The 14,266-nt window shown below is 37.4% G+C and overlaps 1 protein-coding gene across 6 annotated transcripts in view; it reads left to right on the top strand.

The window, feature by feature from the left end:
- Window positions 1-14,266, top strand: part of RYR2 (ryanodine receptor 2) — a 750,192-nt gene that overhangs the window by 228,005 nt on the left and 507,921 nt on the right. The window lies entirely within an intron of this gene.

Below are 14,266 nucleotides of genomic sequence, written 5' to 3'. Positions count from 1 at the left end.
TGAGGTTAACCTTATAAATATATGTCAAAATTTGAACCTTAATAGTACAGGATATACATTTTTAAGAAGTGCACATATAACATTAAAGAATATTGACTGTATCTTAGGTCACAAAGAAAATCTCAGTAAGTCCCAAGGGGTAGCAGAGTAGCGATAATACAAAGTGACCATCGAGGAATGAAACTAGAAATTAATTTAAAACAAAAACCAAAATACCCTTCTATCTGAAAATTACAAAGCACAACATTAACTAAGTCTTGGGTTAAAGAACTATAAAATGAAATTGAAGAATTTCTTGAACATAGTGATGATGAATGCATGATGTTTTGTAATATGTGGCTACACCTAAAGAAGTTATCAGAATAAAATTTGTGACATTAAATGTCTGCATTAATAAAAATGAAAATAAATGAATTAAATAATTAAGTTAAAAAAACTAGGAAAAGCACATCAAAGTAAACAAAAGAAAGCAACAAGATAGAATTAATAACAACGAAACTGGTGTGTTAACGTAAAGTTTGTTCTTTGAAAACTAGCAAAATAGGCAGACCACTAATTAAACTAATCAAGAAGTAGAAGAAATCACACGTATTTTAAAGAGTAGAGATTACATTAGGGTGAGAGGGGAGTAGCTATCAATACTGAGGAAATCAAATCCTAAGAGATCATTTTGCCCAGTATTTTTGAGAATCTAGATTAAATGAATCATTTTCTAGAAAAATTAAATTTACCCCACAAAATCTAAGCAGACCCCAAAAAATTACCATAAAATCAAGTAGTGAAAGAGTTCCCTGACAAAAAAGCACCAATCTTAGATAATCCCTACTTAACTATACTACTTAAATTATTACAAAGTGTAGCAAAAAGGAGGAACATTTCCAAATTTACTTTATCAAATAAATGTAACATAGATTCTAAAGTCTTATGGAAATTATTTTGCTAAGAAATACTACATATCAATTGCAATTGTGGAATATTCTTAAATTTGAAAAAAATATATTTTTAAAACATCCAGAAGCCGGCATTACATTCAAACATACATCATGGCTAAGAAAGGTTTATTCCAGGAATCTAAGAGTGGTTCAATACCAAAAATCCATTAATGCAATTTATCACATTAATATTGCCAAAGAGAGAGAAATTCATTTGGACGTCTCTATAGATGGAGAACAGTCACTGGACAAAATTCAAATTCTAGTTATGTTCAAATTTTTTTCCTGTTTTTAAAGTAGGAATTGATGGATACTTCCTTAAAATCATTTTACACACACACACACACACACACACACACACACACACACACACACACACTCTCACTTCAGTTAAAAAACTAGCATCTTATTTAAGGAGGAACACCAGAGGTTAAAATCAGAAGCAAGTTGAAAAAGGATGTTCTTTATCTCCACTGCTATATGTGGGTGTGTCAGAGGTACTATATGGTGTAATTAGGCATGGAGACACAAGATTGGAAATGAAGAGGTAAAACTGTCTCTATTTGCAGATGATTCGATTATGTATCGAAGGGTCCCAAAAGAATGAATGGAAAACTACTACAAAAAAGAAGAGAAATGGATAATGTAGGAGGTTATAAAATCAACATACAGATATTCAGTGGTTGTCACTAGGGTTGGTGTCACCCAGTGTGGTAACTCACAGTGGTACCCGTCATGCTAATTACCACAATATTGTAGCTAAAATATCAGAAACCATGACTATTTTATTTTTGAATGGTAAACAGCTGAATACAATTTGTGTTCATAAGGGCTGGTGTTCCATTTTTGAGCACTGTTTGGCACACCATTTCTAAAGTAGAAATCCACACTCTGTGCTAATTGGGTTCTAGTGTGAATCATATAGAGTTGAGCCCTGAACATGGCCTGGGCTGGCCTGTTTTTGCTGTCAGTCATCCACTGTAGGGGAGAATCCACTCCTGGCCAGAGTAGCTTGTCATAATGATCATAGCCAAGTCAGTACATGCATTTCCTTTCCTTTCCTTTTTTTTTTTTTTTTGATTTGTAATCATTTTATATTTAGTAAAATATTTAACTAAGTGGAATCATTACAATCAAACTTAATATTCTTCTGGTAATAGTTGGGTTATTCTAAGGTTCTAACTTGCATTACGTAAAGAAGCAGTTTATGTGTGGTGTTCAATAATTTTAACCAGATTTATTCAATATATCAGCTGATTTTAAATAGCTGTTCCCTGTTTTTTCAAAGATAGCAGAATAACTTTAATTAGCCCAAATGGAATGGTTAATACTGGCAGTTTCATAAGATGTTCTATGCCACTGAGTGTCAGCTTGTTCAGATGGTCTAAAACCCATGGCGGTAAATACTTCAAAAATAATTAAATATCTTAATTTTTACTAAATTACATTCCAGTTTCTGCTAGGTTATTATGTAAAACAATGATAGCTTTTAAATGTGTAAAGATTTAAAATTTAGAAAAGTCTGTTGCAAAAATGGGAATGATTTTAACATAAGACCATAACGGTGAATCTCGTGAAACACTGGTGTTCCGTAGGGCTGTAGTTTGAGGACCACTGTTTTATGCAAATATGATGATTTATTCGATAGTTGTGAAGTACTTCCCCCAAAAGGAAAATTCTGTTTCTCTTTCTTCTCCTCCTTCTCCTTTTTCTTCTCCTTCTTTTTAATAAATATTCAAGGATCTTATTACGAAAAGTCTGGTTTTCTAGGCTTTACTTTTGTGAACTGAGCATGGTGAGAAGATCTTCAAGATTTGTTTCTGCCCAACACAGCGATGATTCTGTATTGCTAAGGCTGGGCCATAGCCACCATGTGAATAAAACAATATTGTTGATTTTTTATCAAGCGTCCAAAAAGGAAGTTGAACCTTACAGAGAGAACAGTGTCGAGATCTCTTTGCATTTCTTCCAAATGCTATGACATCACTTCAATGAAAAGTATTTCTCCCCATACTGGAAAATGATGTAGCAATATTTTACTTTCAGTGATTTCTCATTTCAGGACATTATTCTCCACCATGAATAATTCATTAGGATATTAATGATGCATAATAGTTGTGATATTCTAGATGAACGGCTCTTCTTATTCAAGTGAGAATTTTTGAATAATAAAAATGTCTGTATAAGAAAAATGCTCATGATGTTAAGAAAGACTCACTTCAGAAAGAAAGTTTATGAAATACCTTAAACAACAGATACTTGTTTCTCGATGTGTTTCCCCTAAAAATTAATTGAAAGAATAAAACAGTATTATTGGGAAATAAATTCTAATGTTATTACTGATTTGTTTTTCTTTTTCCCTGATTCATTGTGACTTTCAGAATGTGACCAGTGTGGTTGGAAAAGAACGTAAGTTATCAGTAACCACAACATTTGTTTCTCAAAATCTTTGCGTTTTTATTATAGAATTAATTATTTCTTTGCCAGTACTCTTAGAGGAAAACAGGTAGATGACAGGTGTACCAGAAAAGGGAGATTCTAATGAGATGGGATTTTCCAATCTGTACAGAATAAAGAGCTCCATACTTCAACAGAGTTCTGGTAGAAAAAAATTATAAGAAAATGTCTGTTTTTGGCAGATTATTATATTGGGCCAGAAAGGGGCTGTACTGGGATGAATTGTGTCCCTCCTCTCCCCCACCCCTGCCTCCAAAATTCATGTCCACTTGGAACCTCAGAATGTGACCTTATTTGGAAATAGGGTCTTTGCAGATGCAGTTATTTAAGATGAAATCATACGGATCATGCTGCGCCCTAAATCAAATTGCCTAGTGTCCTTATAAGAAGACAGTCACATAAAGACACAGACACACATGGAGGGAGCTGTGAAGACGGCGGCAGAAGCTGCGGTGGAAGCAGCTACAAGTCAAGGAATGTCAAGGATTGCTGGCAACCACCAGAAGCTGGAAGAGGCAAGGAAGGGTTCCTTCCTAGAGCTTTCAGAGGATTTCAGACTTCCAGCCTCTAGAAAAAGGAGGCTGGTGGCTAAGCGCTTGGCTGCTAACCGGAAGGTTAGTGGTTCAAACCGACCAGCCACTCCATGGGAGAAAGATGTGGCAGTCTGCTTCCATAAAGGTTATAACCTTGGAAACCCTATGGAGCAGTTCTACTCTGTCCTGTAGGGTCTCTAGGAGTTGGAATTGACTCAACTGGTAACAGGGAGCCTCTAGAACTGTGAGAGAATAAGTTTCTGTTCATTTAAGCCACCCAGCTTCTGACACTTCGTTACAGCAGCCTTAGGAAACTAATACAGGGGCTGGATGTTAAATTATAAATTATGGGAAAACAATTGCATAAGTATTTTAAACCTGCATGGATGCTGCTACTCAGTTAGGAAAGGCTAGTAACACAAAAGGACAAAACTAACATAATTCATAATCCCGAAGGTAAAAAGCATGTTAGGGAATCCTTGAATAATACAGTGTTGATACATTGCTTTATAAACTGAAGTTTCACTCTGAGAATCTTTTGAAGATTTTACAGACTCCTCATTGCAGTTGGAGATGAGCTCCTGATAAGGCTTCTCCCAATTTCCCGTTATGTTACTTGTCAAGATGTAGAATATCAAATGGAGTGAAATTTAGATTTAAGAAAACACTGAAATCTGAAACTGAAAGACAATCTAATCTATAATCTGGGAGAGATAGCCAGTAGTTATAAGACAGGTGGGACCAGTTGGAGAAAAGCCTACCCAGAGTCACCTCCAACACCGAAAAAAGATGGGAAGACACTCTAATCCACCTGACCTATCTGCGTCTGACTCAAGGACAAAGGGCTGTGCCAACAAGGAAAACGAACAGCCATCTTTTGTACCCTCCCTTTCTCCCATCAATTCAGACAGGAAGTGGGGGAGGCGTGGTGTGGGCATGGGTAGGCAGGAAGCTGGCAATGACATGTTACATTCTGGAAGCTCTAAAAACTTCTTGCTATTGAGTAGATTTTGACTCCTATCGACCCTATGCAGGGGCATAGGGAGGGTAATGAGCCCCTGGGGGCAATCTCTAAATTCCCCCGCACCTCCCCGCGCCTCGCAAGATTTGAGCTCCCAGGGGCAATCTCTAAATTACTGTGAGTTGGAATCAACGGGACAGCGATGGGTTTGGTTTTTGGGTTATTTTGATAGTTCACCAGCTCGTTTGGCTTTTTTTTTTCCTTCTTCCTACTGTATCCTCTAATGGAGCCCTGGTGATGAAGTAGTTAAATGTTGGCTTCTAACCAAAAGGTTGGCAGTTCAAATCCACCTGCCACTCCTTGGAAACCCTGTGGGACAGTTCTATTTTGTCCTGTACGGTCACTATGAGTCTGAATTGATTCCATGGCAATGGAGTTATGGGTACCCTCCAATGAATGCACAGATATATTCTTCTTGCTTCAAGGAATTACTTGAATGTTTTTAATGTTAACAGAGTAAACATTCATATTTATAACTGTAAAATAAAAATCAAACCCATTGCCGTAGAGTCGATTCTAACTCAGGCTGCCCTAACGGACAGAGTAGAACTGCCCCATAGGGTTTTCAAGGCTGTAAATCTTTAGAGAGGCAAACTGCCTCATCTTTCTCCCTCGGAGTAGCTAGTGGGTTCAAACCGCCGACCTTTGGTTAGCAGCTGAGAGGTTAACCACTGTGCCACCAGGGCTCCGTTTATGACTATAGTGCTTAATCCTGTATAGACAGATAACAGACTTGGTGCAGTACACTTTCAGTAATATTTACTGTTTTATATAAAGGATAAACCTTGGTTAGCATGCTCATACATAATTTAAAGATTCAGATACAGAAAAATGATTAAAATATACAAATAATTGTTGGCAAAGTCATTATAGAATACTAAGATTATCAACCAGTCTAATGTTCTGATACCTTGGCATAAAAATAGTTTAATTGCATTAAATGTTTTACAGTAAGTAATAAAGAACTTGAAATTATATTTGTTTTATTTAAACTAAATTATAGGTCAGGCAACACTACCTATAAAATGCTTAATATACATTATGCTATTAAAATATCTTCTTTCTTGAAGAATTTAAGATTAAGCTAACACTGGAGAGAGAAGAAAAGACAAAAATAACCAGAGGAGAACATAAAACATTTGTTTAATCAAGTATACTGGTGGTTAGTTCTGTAGGGTATCAAACAGGGAAAGGCCACTGTGAGCTGGGTCATCGAGAGAGGTTCCAGAGCTGAACTGCACTGGAGGTGGGTCCTAAAGTAATTGTGGTCTTTGGGTTGGTGAGGGAAGTGTTACTGTCCTGTGCAAAGACGGGGAAGAGTAGTAGGCCATGATCTGCGCTTGTTAATAGCCAAGAAGGGGCTGAAGTCATGAGCATATTGAGAGCATTAAGAAGAGGAAGGGCGGTTCAAAGTAAAAAAAAAAAAAAAAAACAAGAGAAGAGAGCATTTTTGGTAGGAACTGAGCAATAAGCAGTGTCAACTATAGCGGTGAGCCTGAAGGAGAAGAGGAATGGGAAAAGTCAAACAGAGTATAGAACACCATTGAAATTGTCTCAACGTTGTGCTGAAACTGAAAAACATATTAGTGTAGGAGGTCGATAAACACATGAAAATTTGATCAACATCATTAGTTATTAGGGAAATGCACTTTGAAACTCCAATGAGATACCACTGCATACAATCTGTTGTTGCATGTCCCTGAGTCGATTCTGACCCATAGTGACCTATACTACAGAGTATAACTGCCTCGTAGGACTTCCAAAGCTATAATCTTTATGGGAGCAGATCACTAGGTCTTTTCTTCCTCAGAGTTGCGGTGAGTTCGAACTGCCGACCTTTTTGGTTAGCAACCAAGCACTTAACCGTTGCACCTCCAGGACTCCTTGCATGCACTCTAGAAAGGCTGAAATTAAACAAACAAAAAAACTGTCAATAATACCAAGAGCAACTGGAACTTTCATTCATTGCTGATGGGAATGCAACACTGTAGAGTCATTTTGGAAAACAGTTTGGCAGTTTCTTATAAAGTTAAACATATACTTACAAAGCTCTTAACCACTGCGCCACCAGGGCTCCGTACTTACCACACAATTCAGGAATTCCACTCCCAGTTATTTATCCAAGAGTTATTTACCCATGTTTCTACCCAAAGTCTTGTACTGAAATGTTTGGAGCAGTTTTATTCCTAATAGGCCATAACTGGCAACAACCCAAATTTCCATCAAGTGATGGATAAAGTTATGCAGCAATACAAAATGAATTACCGCTCTGTGCAACGACATAAATGCAGCTTCAAAGAATTAAGTGGAATAACAGAAGCGAGACACAAAGACTGTATATGGAACGGTCCATTTATATGAAATTGTAGAAAGGCAAAACTATCGTGTCAAAAAGCAGATTGATGGTTGTTGACAAGGGCTGGGGAGAGGAGGTTGTACTTGCTGCAAAAAGACAGGTGGAAAACTTACGAGGTGATGGGAGTATTTTATGATGGTGGTGATGGTTACTTGATTGTGGACAATTGTTAAAACTTGTCAAGTTGTATACTTACAGTCAGTGAATTTTACTGTGTATAACTTATTCTCACTAAAACTGATTTTTCGAAAGTCCATAAAAGCAGAAACTCCAAAGCAAAATAAAGATATATTTGACTACATTAAAATGAAAGACTTCTGGGCATCAAAAAATACCATCATAAGCAAAGCAAAAAGACAAGTCTCAGACTGGGAAAAGATATTCTTAACATGTGCATATGAAAGTGACAAAATGTTGCCACCTAGAATATATAAAGAATCCCTACCCATTAAGAAGAGAAAAAGAGATATCCAAGTAGAAAAATGTTCAAAAGTTATGAAGAAGTAATTGACCGAAAAGGAAACTCAGAAAACTCCAGAATATTTCAAAACATGCTCGAGCTCATTAGTAATAAGAGAAGTGAAAATTAAAGCCACACTCTAGTTCACAGGCATAAAATTGGCAAAAGTTGATAAGTTTGGCATTGTCGAATGGCGATAAATATATGGACCACTGGGAATTCTCACAGTCCTTTTAGGAGTGGAAATTTATGTAATTCTTTAGAGAGCAATATGGCTATGTCTAATGATGCTTACCATGGTCATGTCCTGGGACCCAGTGCCTTCACTCCAAGAAACATGCCTGGCCTAAACCAACTCTTGCACATGGACTCATGGTAACATATATACAAATGTTCATAACAACATTATTTTTTTGTAACAGCGAAAACAAACAAGTAAAAGATTTCTAAATGTCCGTTAGCAGCAGAATTGATAATTGTGTTACATTCAAACATTATATTGCACACAGCGAAATTATAACCACATAAAAGAGCAAGGACAAATCCCAGGAACATAATACCAAAAAAAAAAAAAAATCCCAAACCCATTGCTGTCAAGTTGATTCCAACTCGTAGTAACTCTATAGGACAGAGTAGAACTGCCCCATAGGGTTTCCAAGGAGTGGCTGGTGGATTCAAACTGCCGACCTTTTGGTTAGCTGCCAAGCTGTTAACTACTGCGCCACTAGGGCTCCAGGAACTTCTTGAGCAAAAATCAAAAATCAAACTGTGGATGGACATACTTGGTGTGATACAATTTTTATCATGAAAAATATGCACAACTATTCTATAAGAATCCAGTTGCCATGGAGTTGATTCCGAGTCATGACGACCCCATGTTTGTCAGAATAAAACTGTGTTCCGGAGGGTTTTCAATGGGTGATTTTTCAGAAGTAGATCACCAGGCTTTTCTTCCAAGACACCTCTGGGTGGGCTTGAACCTCCAGCCTTTCAGTTAGCAGCCGATCATGTTAATTGTTTGCACCACCCAAAGACTCCAAACAAATCTGCGTATAATATTAAGTATATGGATAAATGTGATAAAATTTGGGGAAAAAAGTGCACATGAATGTACACTCAGCAGAATGGCTACTGCTTCCTTGGGGAAGGAGAGAACTGGAGTCAAGACTGGATTCTTGGGTTTCAACTGTCTATGTAATGACTGATTTTTAGTTGGGTGTTGGCACATGGGTGTTTATTGTAGTATTTTACCCTATTTTGTATTTCTGAAGTACTCCATTAGAAAACAGCTTATGGAAGATGATGCTTGATTGGCAGCCAAAGTATTTGTAAAATTAACAGTGAACACTCAAGTAATTAATCCAGGAAGTTTCAATGGTGTAGAGTTGTGAATAATAATTTTTGTTTTGCTAGATTTACATTTTCTAGGTTATGGCTTAAAAGCCTGAAGCAGAAATGGCTTTTCCGGAATTTTATTGTAACTTAGTCATCTTGGCGATTAGGAATATAGGACTAGAGAAGCGCTAAGGGTTTGTGCACTGGACAACTATATTGCAGCTACAGTCACTACCAGCCTGTGGTTTGGACTGATTTTACCAGTCATTAGCAACTACAGCTTACCACTTGTCTTTTAGTTTATAAGTCTCGATTTGTATGAAAACATCTGATCTAAGTCAGAGTTCCAAGGTTCATCCATTCTTCCATGCTCATAGACATGTTGACTGTTGTTGTTGTTGTTAGGTGCCATTGAGTCGGTTCCAACGCATAGTGACCCTGTGCACAACAGAATGAAACACTGCCCGGTCCTGAGCCATCCTTACAATCTTTGTTACGCTTGAGCTCATTGTTGCAGCCACTGTGTCAATCCATCTCCTTGAGGGTCTTCCTCTTTTCCGCTGACTGTGTACTCGGCCAAGCATGATGTCGTTCTCCAGGGACTGATCCCTCCTGATAACATGTCCAAAGTATGTAAGACGCAGTCTCGCCATCCTTGCTTCTAAGGCGCATTATGGTTGTACTTCTTCCAAGACACATTTGTTCGTTCTTTTGGCAGTCCATGGTATATTCAGTATTCTTCGCCAACACCACAATTCAAAGGCGTCAATTCTTCTTCGGTCTTCCTTATTCATTGTCCAGCTTTCACATGCATATGATGCGATTATAAATACCATGGCTTGGGTCAGGTGCACCTTAGTCTTCGAGGTGACATCTTTGCTCTTTGACACTTTCAAGCGGTTTTGCAGCAGATTTACCTAATGCAATGCGTCTTTTGATTTCTTGACTTCTGCTTCCATGGCTGTTGACTGTAGAGCCATTTAATTCTATTTTTTTCCAGACATAGCCTCTCAGTCTTTTAAAAATACATTGTTCCAGGTAGCTACTATCAATCAGTAGTACCTGAAGTGGAACCAATATGCCATCCTGGATTAATCAGGATAGGCTGAGTTGTTTTCCTTGATTAGAAAAAAAGAAAGAAACCCTCCTCCCCGAATCATACCGGCTTTCTCTATAATTAAGGTTTAATTCCAACACTTGCTTGGAGCTGTGCCCCAGATGATCACTCAAGAACTGTGGAATAATACTCCTTATCTAGAGGATTCCTATTTTTAAGCAATAACCAATTAGACAATTTAATAGAAAAAAAGGCATTCACGTAACGGCAGGAATTATAAGACACGTGGAACCAAATGTAACAAAGGATGCGTGGACTCTATGGTGAAAATGTCAGTCTTGTTGATAGACATGAAGGAAGACCTGAATACAAAACAATGTATTCTTTGGGCAGACACAGAAATATAATAATAGAAATAGAAGCAAAATTGATTATACATACACATATGCTAAGATGTTGGAGATTCGTAGAGAATGGTCGCTCCATATTGAATATGTGCTGTCAGTATTAGGCTAACATTTTGAAAAAGGAAACAAGATTTTAGGAAGTGTTAACTTGAATGTAATGCTTTAGAACTATATGTAGCTCTGTTAATATAGCCTCTCTTTGCTTGCATTATATTTATTAGAAGAAGTACCAGAGGATATGAAAATGATAAAAGGAATAGAAATAATTATATAAATATATTTTACAAAAAAGCAGATTGATGTTTTTGAGTTTGCCTTTTGTTAAAGAGAATCATTTTAATAATATTAAAAATACCAAAATAATATTTGTAACCACTGTTGCGCTTAAAAATGTGTGGCCATGGACCATTATTAACACCTTTGTTTCGTCTTCAGCTGTAGAATGTATGAGGTAATAGTACTTACCTCATGGTGTCATTATACGGGCTATATGAAATCCATATAAAGTGCTTCAAACAGTGCCCTTCCTAAGTACTCAGTAAATGTAAATTTTTTTTATTGTTCATTATTACTGCTACTACTATTTTTATTAATTAGAATGCCCACCAGTAGGTCTCCGTTTCTGTAGAAAATAAAATGGGAATAGATTCAAGAAATAAGTTTGAAAAGATTTATGGAAAAATTTCTTTCTCTTAAAATTAATTAAGAGTCAAAATCTATAAAGGGTGATAGAGTTTGTCTTGGGTGATTTGGAAGTTTACTGGTTTTCAATTAGAAGGACTTTTCTATTTTTTTAAAAAATTCATGTGTTCTATGAATTTTTGGACAATTTATTCATCAGGTATTTATTGAGCATTTGGTAGGTCTTAGGCTCTAGGGATTATATAGTGAATGACATGTCATCCCTGCTGTTGCTAAGCCTTTATGCCTGGTATGGAGACAAAAAATAAATCTTTTTCTACGTAAGTACCGTATTTTTATGCAAACGATGCACACCTTTTACATTTGCCAACTGTTCCCTCCCCGCCCCTGCAAAGTATTTTTGTAAGTAAACGCTAATTGCTATAAAAAATTAGCACAGGCATACTTACGAAAATATCTGTGGTGGGGGAGGAAGTGGTCAGTAAACAAACGTAGATGGCGCATTGTATGCGTGAAAACATGGTGCTATATAGCGACTAGTACAGGATGCTAATGGAACCTACAGGAAGGTCACCTTGCTCAACTTGGGCTTTTGGGAAAAGTGATACCTAGTTGAGCCCTGAAGAATGACTGAGGTGAGATATGGGAAGAACCTAGAGCTTAGTAAACCGTTGCTGTACGGAAAGCGTATGTATCATAGCAACACAGTGTAGATCAGCCCATGCTCTATCCCAGCTCACTCCTCTCAAATACAGAGCTTACCTACTAAGTGAGATGCACTTTCAAGGTTTAAGTCAATTTTCTAAGGGCAAAAAAACAAAGAAACACCAGTTGCTGTCAAGTCAGTTCCAACCCCACCTGTGTCACAGTAGAACTGTGCTCCGTTGGATTTTCAATGGCTGCTATTTCAGAAGTAGATTGCCAGGCCTTTCTTCTGAGGCACATCTATATGAACTCAAACTGCCAACCTTTCAGTTACCTGCTGAGTGCTTAACTGTTCGTACCAACCAGGGACTCCTTTCTAAGGATAGTTGAACACATTTGGGAGAAATTTGGAATGGAATCAAATTTTGAGGCATGACTTTTAAAAAAACAATTGTAGTAAAAATATATATAATATAAAATCCACCATTTCAGCCATTTTGAAGTCTACAATTTAGTGGCATTAGTTACATTCACAAGTTTGTACAACCATCAGTATCTGTTTCCAAAATGGTTTCATCGCCCCAAAAAGAAACTCTACCCATTAAACAATAACTCTCCATTCCCACCCCACCCCCAGCCTCTGGAAACCACTAATCTATTTCTGTTGCTGTGAATTTACCTAGTAGCTAGATATTTCATATAAGTGGAATCATACAACAATTGTCCCTGTGTCTGGTTTGTTAGCACAATGTTTTCAGGGATTATCCATGTCACAGCGTGCATCAGGACTTCATTTCGCTTTATGGCTGAGGAATATTCCATTGTATATATGTACCACATTTTGTTTATCCAGTATTCTGTTGATGGACACTTGGACTGTTTCCACCTTTTGGCTATTGTGGATAATGATAAAATGAACATTGGTATTCAAGTAGCTGTTTGCATTCCTGCTTCCGGGTGTTTTGGATATATACCTAGGAATGGAATTGCTGGGTCTTATTCTAAGTCTGGAAACCCTGGTGGGTAGTCTTTAAGTGCTATGGCTGCTAACCAAAAGGTCGGCAGTTCGAATCCACCAGACACTCCTTGGAAACTCTATGGGGCAGCTCTACTCGAGTCGCTATGAGTCAAAAAAAACTTGACTGCACAGGGTTTGGTTTGGTTTATACTAATTCTGTATTTAACTTTTTGAGGAACTGCCAACAAGACAAGGCTTTTAAAATATTGACTTTTTATATCTATTGAACATGTATTTCATTTCTGTTTGCTCAAAGAGTTGAGTGGTTTAACTGAATGTCTGTCATTTTTATTTCTGATGAATAAAGTGAAATTGATAATAGGTTAATAAGCAGTAAATTACCAAGTTTTAAAGCAATAAGTTAATAAGTTAACCACCATGCTATGATGATAGCACTTTTTATACACCTAAACGTAAGAAACAATGGGCTCTATGTTCTGGAAAACTGTTTCAATTCATGTTTAAATTTTTTGGAGTCATTTTCAGTTTAGAGATACTCTCAAGTAATTTTATAATGCTAATGAGAACAGTATTAGCAATTTCCAGACTTACCAGGGTAGAGTAATAGAGGCTTTTAGGGAAATCTTTAATACTTTTTTTAAAACTTGCTTAAATAACACTTGAGCAGTAATAAGTGAGTTGAATTAAAGTTAAAAAAAAGAAATCATTCACTTCAGTTGGATCAAATGATTGGCCTGTGAATGTTTAAGGCTATATCATGGGTTTGAGTGAGATCCCCTGGGGGAATATGGAGTTATGGAAGAGAAGGAGTTCATTCAGGTCAAGCACTTTAAATATTCAGAGGTAGATCAGAGGAGAATGACCCAGGAAAGAGAAGACTTTTTTTTTTTTTCCTTCCATCTTCTTTTTTTTTTTTTTTTTATAATAACTTTTATTAAGCTTCAAGTGAACGTTTACAAATCCAATCAGTCTGTCACATATAAGTTTACATACATCTCACTCCCTACTCCCACTTACTCTCCCCGTCTTGAGTCAGCCCTTTCAGTCTCTCCTTTCTTGACAATTTTGCCGGCTTCCCTCTCTCTCTATCCTCCCATCCCCCCTCCAGACAAGAGTTGCCAACACAATCTCAAGTGTACACCTGATATAATTAGCTCACTCTTCATCAGCGTCTCTCTCCCACCCGCTGACCAGTCCCTTTCATGTCTGATGAGTTGTCTTCAGGGATGGTTCCTGTCCTGTGTCAACAGAAGGTCTGGAGAGCATGACCGCCGGGATTCCTCCAGTCTCAGTCAGACCATTAAGTTTGGTCTTCTTATGAGAATTTGGGGTCTGCATCCCACTGCTCTCCTGCTCCCTCAGGGGTCCTCTGCTGAGCTCCCTGTCAGGGCAGTCATCGATTGTGGCCGGGTACCAACTAGTTCTTCTGGTCTCAGGATGAT

This window comes from Elephas maximus, chromosome 24 (assembly GCF_024166365.1).
Source record: "Elephas maximus indicus isolate mEleMax1 chromosome 24, mEleMax1 primary haplotype, whole genome shotgun sequence".
Lineage (NCBI taxonomy): Eukaryota > Metazoa > Chordata > Mammalia > Proboscidea > Elephantidae > Elephas > Elephas maximus.
This window is presented reverse-complemented; position numbering and strand designations above follow the sequence as displayed.